The following is a 14,030-nucleotide window of genomic DNA, read 5'->3' as shown; positions in this document are numbered from 1 at the left end:
GCTCAGATTAAAAGCCCTGTTTCTCTCCCTGTCAAACGCTGTAAGGAAGGAACTTCATCTCTGTAAACCAGCCAGTTTAAGTATTTGAACACTAAGTGGAAGTTTCTGGTGATCAAAGTAATTTCCTTGAATAATGTATTCATACATAAACCTGAAAGAAATGTCATAATTGCAATAAGGTGTCTCTGGGGAGTTTGGTTATCATGATATAATCACATCCCTGGAGAGCGAGAGGCACGAGGCATAGCCTTGTGCTTAATAACACCCCAAGGGTGTGATTATCTCATAGCAATCGCACCCTCATTGTGCCATGTGGCCTCGAGAGCTGCAATGGGGATGGAAATGCACAAAAATTCAGTAGAGACAACAAAAACATGGAAACCTTGGCTATTTGGACACAAGTTTCTACATTTTTTTTTTTTTTAGATGAAAAGAAAAAAGCTAGGAGCAGCATGACAAACAGCAGAGAGTGAAGCTGTTTTCTTGCAGAGCAAGGAAGAATGGGCTGCAGTATCTGTCCTCAGCCATCTGCTGCGCCTTGTCCTGCCTTCCCTTTATTTTTTTTTTTTAATTCCACCAAGTTGAATTAATGTGGTAGGGCTCGTTCTGACGCGGCGCGGATCTGACAGTGCGTTGGCAAAGTGGCACGCTGCCTGCGGTACCTGGGCACGGGAGGCAGATTGCTTCCTCGCGGGGAGGATGGGAGCGGAGCAGCTCCCTGCCACCCAGCCTCTCCCAGCCTCCTTCCTCCCAGAAGGGAGGGCGCGAGGCTCGTGCTTTGGTGGGAGAGAAAATGGGATGCTGCTTTCGATCCTATTTGAGATCCAGATTTAGGGCCCTGCTGTCCCTGGAGGATGCCCTGAAGCCAGGGACCTCGCTGCTTGGTGTGGTTCTGCTGGAGCATCTCACAGAGAGAGGAGAGGTTTCCTTACAACGGCCAAGCCTTAAAGCTGCATTATTTTTTGTGCGGTCTCTGTTGGTTTCCACGGGGCTGGGGTGCAAAGGGACGATGCTAACGGGGTTTCAGGTCCTTGCCCTGCTGTTGTTCCCCGTTTGCACACGTGGTGTGGGCAGCACAACCCTGAGCCTGTTCAGAAGGCAGGGGAGGGCTGCTGGGTGTGGGTGGGACAGTTGGGTGCAATATTAAAGGAGAATCACCGAGCTTTGGCTGCGTTGAACAGTGAGGGCAAGAGGAGAAGGTAACAAATTCCCTGCTCCGCCCTGCCCTTTGGCTTCGGAGGGAGTCTGCTCATGCAGCTCCTGGGCGTGATTCCTGGGATCTGCTCCCGCATCTTGCCCTGAGGCTGAGCTGTGCCCCTCAGGACAGGGGGCAGCAGTGAAAGTGGAGAAATTAGGGTTAGGTGCTGCCCCTCATGCTCAGGCACCATCCGTCTGAAATACAGCCCTAAGGGCCTGCTGCTCTAGGGTTTGATTAGAGGCATGCGTATTCACTAGGGACAGGCAACATCTAGCTTGCCTTTTTTTGTCCCTTTGATTAAAAGAGAGCCACAATTCGACTTTTTTTGGATAACGTCGGGGTAAAGCAGTCACCCAGAAAAAGGGGGCTTATAGCTTTCCTCCCCAGCTCAACGTGCTAAACCTTTGTGTGCACAGAAGAGGCACCTCCTATGTTCACAGCGTGCTGCAGGAAATATATCATGTTTATAGCTGTAACAACAAAAAAAAAAAGGCTGTTTAAATCTAGCGTCTGCTCTCCAAGGTTTGCAAAATCAGACTTCTTTGGGAGGCAAATTGTTAATATTTTAATGAAAGCTGGGTGGTCGTTACGTAAGTGTGGGGAAAAAATGATATTTTATCGCGTTCTTTGTAGTTTGCGATGACTTGCATGTATGGCTGGGAGGATAAGGCCCAAAATTCCAGCCGAGCCCCCATGAAGCAGTTTCAGGCTGTTCTGACTGTGGTCTAACAAAATCCCGACTGTTTTGTAGCACAGACCCTCCCGGCTGTAGTGCCCCCCATCATGGCTTCCTTCAGCTCTCAATGGCTGCAGCGGATGAGGCAGGTGAGCAGGCAGAGATGGCATCTCCCTTCTGAACAGTTACTTCTGCAGCTTGCCTCCTCAGGAGCCTTTTCTAGAGACTTTTAATTTGGCTTCGGGAAAAACACTCCGCAAGCGTGTCCAGAGAAAAATCCTGGAGTGAGATGAGACTAAAACGAATTTGGGAGGTTGGGTGCTCATTGCCTAGGCTGCTGATTAGATTTCTACAACGCTTTCTTAAATCCAACAGCCCCCAAGGTGCAACTAGCATGCTTTATGTTTTTATGGAGGCTCGGCAATTTCCACAAATTGAAAAATTATTTTAAGCTCTCAGAACACGCTGGGATGATGAAATGAGTAAATTCTGTGCATTTCCGATGGCACTTTTTCATTCTTGCACATGGTAGGCTTATTTTTGTTTACTGTTAGCTGATGTCAATGAGTTCCGAGATGGGTTGTTCATTGTTAAACTAACAAAAAGTATATTTGATCTGAGGGGAAAATGCCTGTGAATGCAGATCTAGTACACAGGAAGGCAGGGGAGCAGCCGGTCAGGCTGACCGCTCTCGACAATGTCTCTTTAAGAAAGCTCTGTACTCTCTTGCAATATTAAAGTTGCTAAGGTAACTGTGCATTTTTTTAGAGCACAGCAAAGTAAATAGGTACATGACCTGTATAAATTCTCAGTGCATAAATTACTAGAGCCCTCGAGCTAGAGTAACTTATACGCTTCCTTATTTCCAAACGATGTTTTAGCTTCTCTGCATGTCTAATGCACAAGAATTTGATGTGCACAGTTCATGCTGCAGAACATCCTCCAGAAATCCCAAGGCATGGGTTTTGGTGCAACGAGGGGCCAACAGAGCTTAGCGGGACCTCAAGGAGAGAAGTGGCCGAGTGGTCTTCAGCTCTCCGGGCTTGCAGTCCAGAAGGTCTCACCAGCTCATCTGTGTGCAAGAGTTGGCGTGATCCACATCCACACGTGGGCTCTTGCTGGAAACCTGGGTCTTCTGCCTGCAGCTTTGCCTGACCACGTCCCTGGGTGCAATTCCTGGAGCTGGTTGACATAGGCCGGCTGGTCCAGAAACAGCAAGCCCTTAGTGAGTCCTCCAGCGTGTGCACAGACATGGTTTACATCACCCAAAGCAGCGCTGTTCAGCGGCAGCTCCGCACAGCACCTCTCGTGCACCGCTCGGGTTGTGAGAGCCCAAATGATCTCAGGAAAACTGAGGTTGAACAGCTTCTGCTTTGATGCCAAATCCTGCAGCCCACATCCTTGCCCTTCATCCGTCCTCTTTTGCTCAGTGTGTTTTTGCAGCATCCCCGAGTGCGGCGTGGCTGGAGGGGATAGCGCAGCCTGGCTGGCTTCGTGCAGACCGTACGCGTGGCGTCGGAGCGGTGCTGGATGTTTGGGTCCTGCTGTCTTATGACAAAAGGAGTCGTGCTCCTGACTGAGGTTTCTTGCACAGAAATACGTGCGTGTACATCACGTAACACGTGTACAGTGACTTTTCAAGCTGTGTCAGCCCTGCTGCACAGATGCTGCAGGAATAGCTTGACTGCTTGCAGCAGACCCAGTTGCTGCGTGCGGTGCGCTGAGATGGTCAGTGTGCACGGGGGTCACTGCTCTGGGATTTTTGGGAAAATCCCAGAGCAGTGGGGGGAAAAAATCCCCCACAGGGAAGGCAGGGCTGGCAGCACCAGGGCCATGGGCTCCTGGTCAACAATCCCATCTGCTGGGGGATCGCTGCTCGGAAAGGGCTGGGAGGATGTGGCATCCGACTGCGGTGTGCAAGGCAGTGTTTTCGTGCTTACCTGTGGACGTGGATGGGTCTCTGAGTAAAGAAAGGCTTCTGCAAGGTAGCAGCTTACCTCCCCCTTACACACACCTTAATTTCTATTTCTGATGCCAGTTACTCGGGGCCTGGCTGAGCTCTGAAGCTGAATCAGCTCCTGTTGAAACAGTCCCCGTGGATGTGAGCTCGGAAGAAGAATTTAACTTCCTCCCTTCCTTTGGTTCCTGGGTCTGTTCTTCTCTCTCAGCCAGAGACATGCATCTCTGGAGACTTCTCACACGGAGTAGGAGGATGTGAGCAGCCTGGCGCTCACAGACCTGAGCGGTGGCTGGGGGCAGGGGAGCGGAGGCCAATTTGGAGGGCTGCTGCTCCCCGGGCACCGGGGCTCGGTGCTCAGGGAGGCTCAGTTGTGCTGAGGACACAGGTCCCAGACCAGGTCTGCCATCCCCTGCCTGTTGGCTCTTCCTCGTGTGCTGCAGCTTTACAAGATCAGCAGGAGCTCACCGGCGGCTGGGCGAAATGATCTGAGCACAAGTCCCACCAGAAAAATGGGGAGCTCGGTTTCAGGCACTGGGAAGGGCTGGGCATTTAAGTAGGGACCATTTTAGGAGCAGGAGGCTGACGGAAGCGCCGTGGGGAGAAGTCCGATACCGTGGCTGGATCGCTATGGCCTTCGCCCGAATTGCCTGCCCTTGTCTTATCTTTAAGACAGAAAGGAGCTGATCTGGAAAAGTTCCCTCTGCTCCAGCAGGGACGGAGCCGGTGGGTTCTGGTACGGTCACACTGCGACTCAGTGGGAGACGCTGGGGAAGTTATGCAGCGATTTTTTTTTTTCTCCAGCAAAGCGCCAGGAGGTGGGAGCGCTCCTTCCCTCAGCCTTCAAGGAGAGCGAGCTGCTGGCTTGTGACTCCTCGCCGCAGTGCAGAGCCCTCTCCTTTCCTCAGGGCAGGAGCCCCGCAAGCAGCCGACTTGGGATCGAGCAGGGGGTCTGAGCAGCGGCTGCTCTGCTTTGTCCCCAACCCCGGGGGCTGGATCCTGGCCGTGGGGCTCCCAAATGCTGCGGTGCGCGGTCCCGCTGGCCCCTTGCTCTCTGCAAGCCGGGGTTGTGCCTTGAGCGGCTTTTTTTTTTTTTTTTTTTCCTTCATGCACTATATTCAGGAGGAGATGGACTGCGCTGGCACAGCTCCAGAGGCAATCCTCTCCTTGCCAGGAAGCCAGATGCATGGTCACATTGCCTGCCTCTCCCTGGCAAGGCTGGGAGAGCTTCAGCAGGTGTGAGCGAACAGCATGCGGGAGCCGCAGGTTGGGCGCAGGCTGCCTCGGAGGGGCCGCCAGAGCCGCGCCGTGCCGCGGAGCCCCCGGCCGGGCACTGCTGCAACAAACCAAACCCCTGGTGGGGGATCCTCCCCAGCCCTGTCCTCCCTGGGCTTTAACCGGAGCAAGGAGGCAGCAGGATGGAGAGGTTTTCCCCCGCCTTCCTCCCCCCCCCCCACCCCGAGCCTTCCACCTCCTCAGCAATGTTGCGGCGAGAGCGGGGACTCGCAGTCAGCAGACTGCAGTGACAGATGGCAGGTCATAAGCCCTCGCGCTAATCTAACACCGCAAAAGGAAATAGGGCTGGGGGTGATTCAGCTGCTAGGCCTCAAAGCGAGAGCATGCCGGGATAGCGCGCTCCTCTGACACGTCCTTGAAGGATGCTGCGTCCCCCAGGACCGCGGGGGACAGAAGCAAAGCGGCGACGAAGCACAAATCCGTTTGCAGAATGAGGGGAATGCCGCAAAACCTGGGCGATGTGCTCGTAGTCGTTCGGAGTAACTGGATTTCTGGCAGCAAGATGCAAGTGTCACTAGTAGAAAGCTCTGTGAGGAACGATTTGGGATCCAGAGCTGAAGCTACCTGGGCACGGTCATCGTCCCAACCTCGGTTGTCCCCTGGCCAGAGCTGCCAGCACCCGTAAACGTTTCTGCCAAGCTGTCTCTGCGTGGATCTGAAAGGAAGCTGAATCCATGCAGTTCAGCGCAGCGCTCTGGAAGCACTCACGTGGCAGGAGGAATTTCCTGGCGTTTATAAGCTGCAAGTTGCATTTAGAGCTGATGTGTTTTGTTGAAGGAAGAGCACAGGCTGCAGCCCCAGCCGCCTGTATGCTACAGATGCTCCTGGGCTGCATAGTCCTGGTGGAGCCAGTGCGGCTCTTGTCTACAGGATGTCATTTATTGATTAAGGAGGGGACAAATGAGACCTTGGAATGCCTCAGGTTAGGACCCACGGGCCAAGTTTGCTGCGAAAAAGTCTTAGCTCAGCTGACATGGGTGGAGCTATGGGCGTTGTGGTCCCGTCTCCTGGGTCTGCGTGGGAAGACCTGGTTCATGCACAGCTGGTAGCTGTTGGGGCAGCTCCTGTTAGCCTCGCTCAGCCACTGCTGATGTCACCCTAAAAAAGAGGGGGAAAATCAGTTTATTATGAAAACAGGTTCCTGTAGAGGGAGTTTTGGGGACTTTTAAAATGCAAATGCACCGGGAAGATGGGTGCTGCTGTCTGTGGCGTGGAACGCAAAAGCTGATAGGAGAGTTTGCGTGGGATGAAAGAAAAGCCATGTGGGGTGCAGAACAGCCCATTGGGAGGCCAAGGGAGTAGAGAAGAGCTGGCTCATTGGTTTGGCCTCGAGGTGGAGCTCTCTGGAGACTTCACACGGCCACAACTGACGGAAGGAGTTGGTGTGCCGAGGAGCAGCTTCCCTCCCCTTCAGGTGCCGAGGGAATGGTGTGGCCACGGTGACAAAAAGCAGCGTGTGGCTGGGGCACAGCGAAAGGTCTGGGGGGACCAAGAGGCTTCTCCCAGCCCCAGGGAGGTCTGTGAGCTGTGCGGCCCCATTTCACATCGCTCCCTCCCAAGGGGCCCTGCGGCATCGCTAATGACCTGCTGGTCGATCCGGTGGGAGAGGGCCACTTAAAGTGTAAAACCCCCAAGGGATGACTAAATGGGCTTATGACAGCCTCCTGGAGAAGAGCTACCCTTCCTGAAATCCAGCGTAGAGCAACCTTCACACCCGAGAGCTACGTCCGGAGGGCGGGTTTCAGTTACGGCTCGGTTTGTTCTGGGGAAATCAGGTGCTCCCCAGCGGTCACCTCCTGAGAAATAAAGGGGTGCACGAGGAGGTGCTCGGTGCCCTCCAGCACGCCCACTCCACTGCTGGAATACCGAAATAAATAGCATAAATCTGTATAGTTATACTGGAAAACCAAGGTAGAAGGGAGATAGGTGAAAAAACGTCGAGTGCGGGGTCCTGTTTTTAGAGTCCTTCCCATGTAAGTGCACCCAAGGCGCTGGAGGTGAAGGAGCTGCTCGCTTCAGCCGTGTGATGATGATAATAAGCGGGAGAGGTAGTGGCGAAGCCGGAGGAACGAGCCTGGGCGAGGGAGCTCCCACTGTGTAAGTCGCTCTGTGCAATTCCCCCGGCTCTCCTTATCTCCCCGTGCCTCTGGTTGGCACGTCAGCCAGACAAAGGGCTTGCCGCAACTTGGCCTAGCGGCTGGGGAAATGGTTTAAAAATTTCCAGCAACTGCAACAATTAAGGGAGCTTTCGAGCCAGGGAGAATAGCCGTCCCCTTAGGATTCCTATCACCGAAGGATAACATTTCCAGGCTTTGTCCAGCAAGAGATGTCACTTCATTTACAGAGATCCCCACAATGTCGAGGTATATTGGATATTGCTTATTATATGCGAAAGACTATCGGGAGTCATCTCGGCCGGGCTAATTGTTCCTGGGATCGGGGCCGGTGGCATTTTAATTTCGGTAGTGGTGGTGGCTGGAGAAGTTTCCCAGAATTGTAAAAGATGAAAGGGTGAGGTTTTTAGAAACAGTAATTGCCCTGATTCAGGGGGTTTATGAAGTCGACCGCATCCCTGAGAAAGAGGGCATCGTGGGCTGGGACTGGCTGCTGCCAGCTGCCCTTCTTGGGATGGAGATGGGATGGGAACCAGCAACTTCGACAAGAAATGGATGGGTTCCCCGACAGCCACGTTGACGTTATCACATTCTTCGATGTTTGTTTATACGGCTGGCAAAAAAAAAAAAAAAAAAAAAAACATTGCCCAATTTTGTGTCACTGCTGACCTTCCAGTCTTCCTAGGGTGCTTCCCTTCCCCTCCTGCTCTAGGTTGAGCTGCACGGAGGGCGCCGCGCCTTCAGCTCGTGTCCTTTGGCTGGGGGAAAGGGGAAGGGGTGGGGGGAGAGGCAGCGAAATGGCTCCGCCGTGCTGTATAAATAGTTGCTTTATTACCATAAAAAAAAAAATGCACTCTAAAGATTTTTAGGATCAAAACATACCAAAGAAAATGTAAAACAAAATTAAAATGAAGCCAAGTATTCACATTGTCAGCAGTTATTTTGTCACTGCAAAGCATCTCCTCAAAGGAATATTGTGCGGCGCAGCAGCAGCTGAATGAAGCACGCGGCTCCGGCGCTCGCTTGAAAGGGAAGAGCGGGGACATCTTCAAACCCCGGTAATGGATCCCTGGGGCTCCTCGCCAGTCTCGTGGTGGCACTGACATTCCCTGTGAAGTCAGAGGCTGGCAGGTTGTTAAAACTTCCTGGTTTTAACTGCATCAAGTGTTGCTGCGGTTTGTTGGACGTATAAAATCGCTTCTCCACCTCCTTTTTTTTTTTTTGAAAAAAAATAATCCAGATATCAATAAGGAACTTGAGAGAGGAAAACACTATAATTATAGCCAAAAAGCTGGCACGGTGCCTGCTGTATAAACCCGTTATTTTGGTAGCATAGAACTCGGTACTGGAATAATTCTCTGGGTGGAAACTTGGCAAACATGATCTCAGCCTGTGAGCTAATCTTTTCTTTTTCCTCCTGTAATAACATTTTTTTCCTTCTCCGCAGATTTAGCCGTTTGAAAATTGTGCATCCTATTACCGAGATTGTGTATGCACAAATGACCTATGTTATGGGCCTCTGGGGTGATGTGAATGGAGACAAGAGATCTGCATGTTAGATTAAAATCCCTTTGCTGGAAAATTGGTGCCCTGTAGATTCAAATACAATTAGCCTCGATCTGAACCGCTGCCGTGGTGGGGACTGGCTGTGGTGGAGGGCGATGGGGGGACTGGGCTCCAGGGGACCCCAGGAAGGGTTTGGGGATCAGGTGTGTAGCGTGGTGGGGAACGTTTCTGGTTCAGTTCCTCACTGCTAGGTGCAGCTGCCTGGCAGCTCTTGGTGTCCTAGAGCAAACTGGTCTCGTGAAATAACCGCCCCAATGCTTGCATAGATGGGAGGATCGGGCCCCTTTGTGACATGGAGGCAGTTATACCTGCCTATTGTAAAAGGCTTCACGAGCCACGCACGAACCCCAGGCTTTATTATTAGCCCCTGTTTTAAGAGGGACGAGACAGCAGAGCACCTCTGTGAAAGTGCAAAGAGCTCAGATGATGCCGGAGAAACAAATTTCTCATTTTGGCCTACACCTGTGCTGAAGGAACAGCTCGCCTCTGCTCGCAGGTCCTGGGAGCTGCGGATGCTGTGGGAAGAGAGCTGGGCATGCATTGAAATTCCCGTCAGCCTGCCATAAACATCTTTCTAAATGAATACAAAAAGGTCAAATCTCTTCCTGCTGCTCTCGCTGCACCCAGAGCGCCTCGCGGCCCTGGCAGCAGGGGCCAGTCCCGAAGTGCTGCGGCAGCCCGGGGGGCACGGCCGGCCCAGCGGGGCTTCGAAACCGCCCCGTCATTAGTTCCACTTCCCTGCAGCAGAAAGGGGACTGCGGCCGCCTTTGAAATCTTCTCACCAGAAAGTGGGATGTGCGGTTTGCTGATGCGCTAATTTTCAGAGAGCGGTCCCTCGATGGGGGATTTTGTTTGTGGGCTTGGAAAAGGCACTCAAAGAGTCGGAGCAGGCTGAGGCCAGAGTTGCTCTGCGAATGCTGGCGTTCACTTAGGGCGGCCTGCAAACCTGCCTGTGGCTCCCGGCCTTTTACATGGCTGCAGAGAGGCAAAAGTTCCTCCAGGTCACGCAGGTGCTTGAATTCCGCCCCCGCTCCCGAGGCTGTGCCGGACGCAGGCTGCAGCGGTGTGCACGAGGCAGGGTGGCTTGGTGGGCAGGTGTGAGCAGCGTTGGTGCTGGCAATCAAATCCTTTTGATACCTTGTTCTGTATTGTTAAAGCTGTGGTTTGAGGTGAAGAGCCTTACCTTGGAGGCACCTGCCTGCTCGCAGGACGTGTGAAGGGGTGATTATTTTTAGCCGGTGTTGATTGCTGCTGGAGTGAGCGAGCCCTCGGTGTTCTGTACCAGAGATCGTCCCCTGGGGTGGCCGCTTACATTTTGCTGACTGCTGAGAGCAGCTCCTGCTCCTTTTGGGGACTTGGGATCAGAGACTTGGATCCTGCTCCCAAGACGACGTGCCTGCGGTCACACTCCGCTCTTCTCTGCGGTGATGCTGAAGTGGCAGCGACCGGTGGGCACCCGAGCAGCGACCTGTACCTGAGCAGCGACCTGTCCTCGTGTTTCTTTGGCAGAGCTGCCGGGACAGCAGCCAGCTTGGACCCTCACCACGTAGCGGTGTTTTCATGGCTCGGTCGAAGCGGATGTGCCCCGCTGATGCCTCCTCTGCCGCAGCTCTCAGCGGGCTCCTTGGCTCCGTCCCAGCACCACGTGAAGGTGGCTGCAGAGCTGCTGGATGAGCGCAGGCTCCCATCTGGCCGGTCTGGCATGGGGCAGAGCGCAGGTTTTGCCCTTTGTCTTTGTGGGTGGGGGGCAGCGTGCAGGGCTTCCCCCTGATCCTCCTCCACCTGCAGGAATAAGCTCAGAGAGTCTGGAAGAGATGGTCTCACGGTGGGGAGACCTAAAACGATGGTGCTGCTGTTCAGCAGCTTGATGTTGTTCTGCCCCACCTTAAAAACCCACTGTTTACCTTCCTTTGGTACAAACCCATGGGGTTTGTAACCAATTTTCAGTGCGGGTCTTGGGAATGACAGCTTGAGATGGGTTTGGTCCTTGAGAGCAGGTCCTTGAGAAATGACCCTGACCCTCTCCATCACACTCCAGCTGTGAGCAGCGATGGAGAGGCCCGAGCTCAGCCTGGCCCCAAGGCAGCTGCCAGCAAAAGGCCTTTAAAAGCCTGAGGCTGGGCTGATGGTTGTGCACGGTGACACCTGGATGGGACGCCCCCTGCATGTGGTCATGGATCGTGGTCATCAGAAATGGGCCTCCGAGCTCCTGCTCAAAAATCACAAGGGCCCAAGAGGAAGGGAACTCAGTGTGCTGTGCTCTCTTTTTTCAGCGCTTGTTTTTAACCTTTGGAAATTACGGTTTGTGCCATGAAACTTCTTAGGAACAGAGGGAAGAACATCCTGGAAACAAAACTTGGATGTTAACCTAAGAAACCCAGGTGTTTCTGCTGCGAGGGGAAGGTGTCGTGGTGGGGTCTCCATCCATGGAAACGGGTCTGCATCTTTCATCTCTGCTACCTCCAAGGGACTAAAAAAATAAAAAGCCACAACCCTGGAATATTTTATCTTGTTCCACAGGACCCTAGCAGATCTCTCCCCTGGGCCCATAAATCCTTTCCTGACTGTCACTGCTGCTCCCGAGCTCCGGCGCGGCGCACGGGGAGAGCGAGCTTTGTTCCTCCGCCACGCAGAGGACGTGCCGCAAATAATTTAAGGGGCCGTTTTTCTTTTTCGATGACATTAAATATTCTTTACTTTAAGGAAAAAAAAAAAATCATCCACACCACTTGGTGTAAAGCAATATATCCAGAAGAAGGGCAGATGCTGCTTAATAAAAGGCACGGCGCTCGCGTCTGCCCTCCTGAACCTCCTCGCGGCGAGGCTGCTGCAGGGTGGCTCCTTGACCAGCAGCGAGCTCCTCGACGGGCCAGAGCTCCTAAGGATGTGCTTCGTACCTGCAACTCCACTGCGGGGAAAGGGAAATTCTGAGTTGACCGAAACCTTCTGGAATTTGGGGTTTTGCCCGACCTATTCTGGCGTCTTCCTGTCCGCTGCGTAAATCTTGCGCTTGTGGCCCGGGCTGAGGTTGTGGGAGGCTGGGAGCAGCCCGGGGAAGGGTGGGGTCCCTTGGGGCTTGCTCTGCTTTGGTTGGGGGCAATGGCTGAGCCCGAGGAGGGGATTTCAGTAGCAGTGGATGAGAAGCTCCTGAGAAGGGAGTGTTCAAGGCTGGGGGAGAAGTCCTCCTGCTCTTACAGTAACCAGATTTGACCAGGAAAGCAGTGGAAGAAAACTCTGATGGAAGATTTTATCAGGCCTCTCTCAATGTAGAGGCACGCAATAAGCTGTCTGCAATAAACTCACAGCAGTGAAAAGTAAGAGGAATATGCAACGGGGAAAAATCTGATTTCTGACCCACTTCACCCCCCTCTCCTCTGTTTCTTCCTTTTGCTTTCCCTGCTACAAAACCAAAATTAGAAAAAATAATATATAGGGAAATGGCATCCAGAAAAATGTTATGGGAAGGAAAAGAGTGAGTCAGGAATGGAGTAACACCACTCAAATTGATTTTCAAAGACCCTAAAAATATTCTCGTGATTCAAGCAGCTGAAACTTAAGGACACCGTGGACTCAGGAGCAGGTTATTTTCCAGTCCCTCACTCTGTCAGACCCCAAACGACCCTTCTCAAAAACCTATTCCTCTAACCTTTCCGTGCCTTTAATGGAAAGTTTGCCACTTGCTTATCTCATTCCTCCTTTGAGCTGTCAAAGGCACCTTGACTTGCTTCTAAAACTTCCTGCCAGTGCTCAGGTATACGTGTGCCTCTTACTGCACGTGTCGAGAGTTTGGAAACGAGTCTGGAGAGTGGAGAAATCTTGTGATTTCTAACTAAATGTAATGGTTGCTTACAAATCCAGCTACAGCATTGAGCCTTCTGTTTTTATTTTTTTTTTTTCATTTGTATTCTGGGAGTTTTGTTATTGCCTAACACCTTATTTATAATTTGTAAGCAATTAATTTTGGGGTATCTGAACACTTGCATTTCTGGTGTAGGTGGGATGAGGATGACTTGCAGATCCCAGCTTTTATTTGGCAGCTTCTTGTTCCCTGTAAGAGTTTGACCTCAAACAGCCAGGAAGCTGATTTTAGAGCAGCAGAGAAAGAATTTCAGAGCTAACCTGAACTCGGTCAATGCAAAATTATACATGCCTCTGCAATGTAAAGACTGCAGCGTGCCCTCAAGTTTAACTGTGCCTGTTCCAAAGAGGTGCTCGTGGCAACTTGGTACGGCGAGGAGCTGAAAGTTGTCAGCTTGCTGCTTTGGTCTTTGCCACTTTTGTACGAATTTTCCTGAATGGCATCATGTGTTTGTGTGTTTTTGTAGGTGCGTCGCAGCGTGTTTGATGTGGGCGCATCACGCATCTGCCTCGTGTAGCTCCCGTCTATCCCTTGTTAATTACATCGCTCTGGTGACATAATAAACACCGAGCGAGTTGTGAATAGATTATTTATGATGCCACCTGAACTCTAAGTAATTATAGCTGTGTAATTTAGCTTCCCCCTATTTCATTTTATATATAATGTAATATTTCAAAATATTCCCGTGCACATCTATCTTTAGCGCTGTGTTTGAATGAACAAATTGTGATTCTCTTTCAAAGGTAATATATCAGCAGTGCCCTTAAGGGAGGGCGCTGTAGCTCTGTCAAGAACGATCCATAAACTAATTTGCACATAAACAGGGACAATGGATACTTACACCTAACACACACCTTCGTTCACAGCAGATAATACCCTACTTACCTGCCTGGGTGTATTTAAGTCTAATGTTCCGCTGTCAAAGCGCTGAAGGAAGGCGTGCAATAAGTCTCAGCCTAGTGGTTTTTAATACGGGACCTTTCCCGTAATTTTAGCTGTTGGGGTAAAATTAGTATTGGGCAACAAATATCTTGTGGTAAATGGGATGGAAGTGCTAATGCTTACAGTTGTGGGGGTAACGTTGCTTCGGGGGGAGTGTTGTTTGCTGGTTGTTGGTGTTTGCTTACGGGCTGCAAGGATCCGGCTTCCAAACCTGCAGCAGCCTGGTGCTTTGGGGACGGGACCTTTGAATGTCACAGCAGCTCGTCGAGGAGGCTGAGGTGGTGCTGACAGATCAGGAGAGGCCCCTGCCCAGCCCGTGTGTCCCCCTGCTGCAGGGGCTGCCCCCTCTGCCCTCACTGATGGGCCCCGAATGCTCACCGTGGGCTCTCCCCACCCCACTCCCACCTCTTTCCCCTCGTGCT

The 14,030-nt window shown here is 52.1% G+C and overlaps 1 long non-coding RNA gene across 1 annotated transcript in view; it reads left to right on the top strand.

Annotated features, from left to right (window-relative positions):
- Positions 1-1,931: 1,931 nt before the first annotated feature.
- The window catches only part of LOC121079113, a 136,506-nt gene continuing 124,407 nt past the window's right edge, over positions 1,932-14,030 (top strand). Inside the window, exon 1 of the long non-coding RNA XR_005824882.1 lies at positions 1,932-2,023. This is a non-coding gene — a long non-coding RNA (uncharacterized LOC121079113). The remainder of the gene's footprint in view (positions 2,024-14,030) is intronic.

The sequence above is a fragment of the Cygnus olor genome, chromosome 16 (assembly GCF_009769625.2).
Source record: "Cygnus olor isolate bCygOlo1 chromosome 16, bCygOlo1.pri.v2, whole genome shotgun sequence".
Classification (NCBI taxonomy): Eukaryota; Metazoa; Chordata; class Aves; order Anseriformes; family Anatidae; genus Cygnus; species Cygnus olor.
The sequence above is the reverse complement of the archived record's forward strand: the minus strand, read 5'-3'. Positions and strand labels throughout refer to the sequence as shown.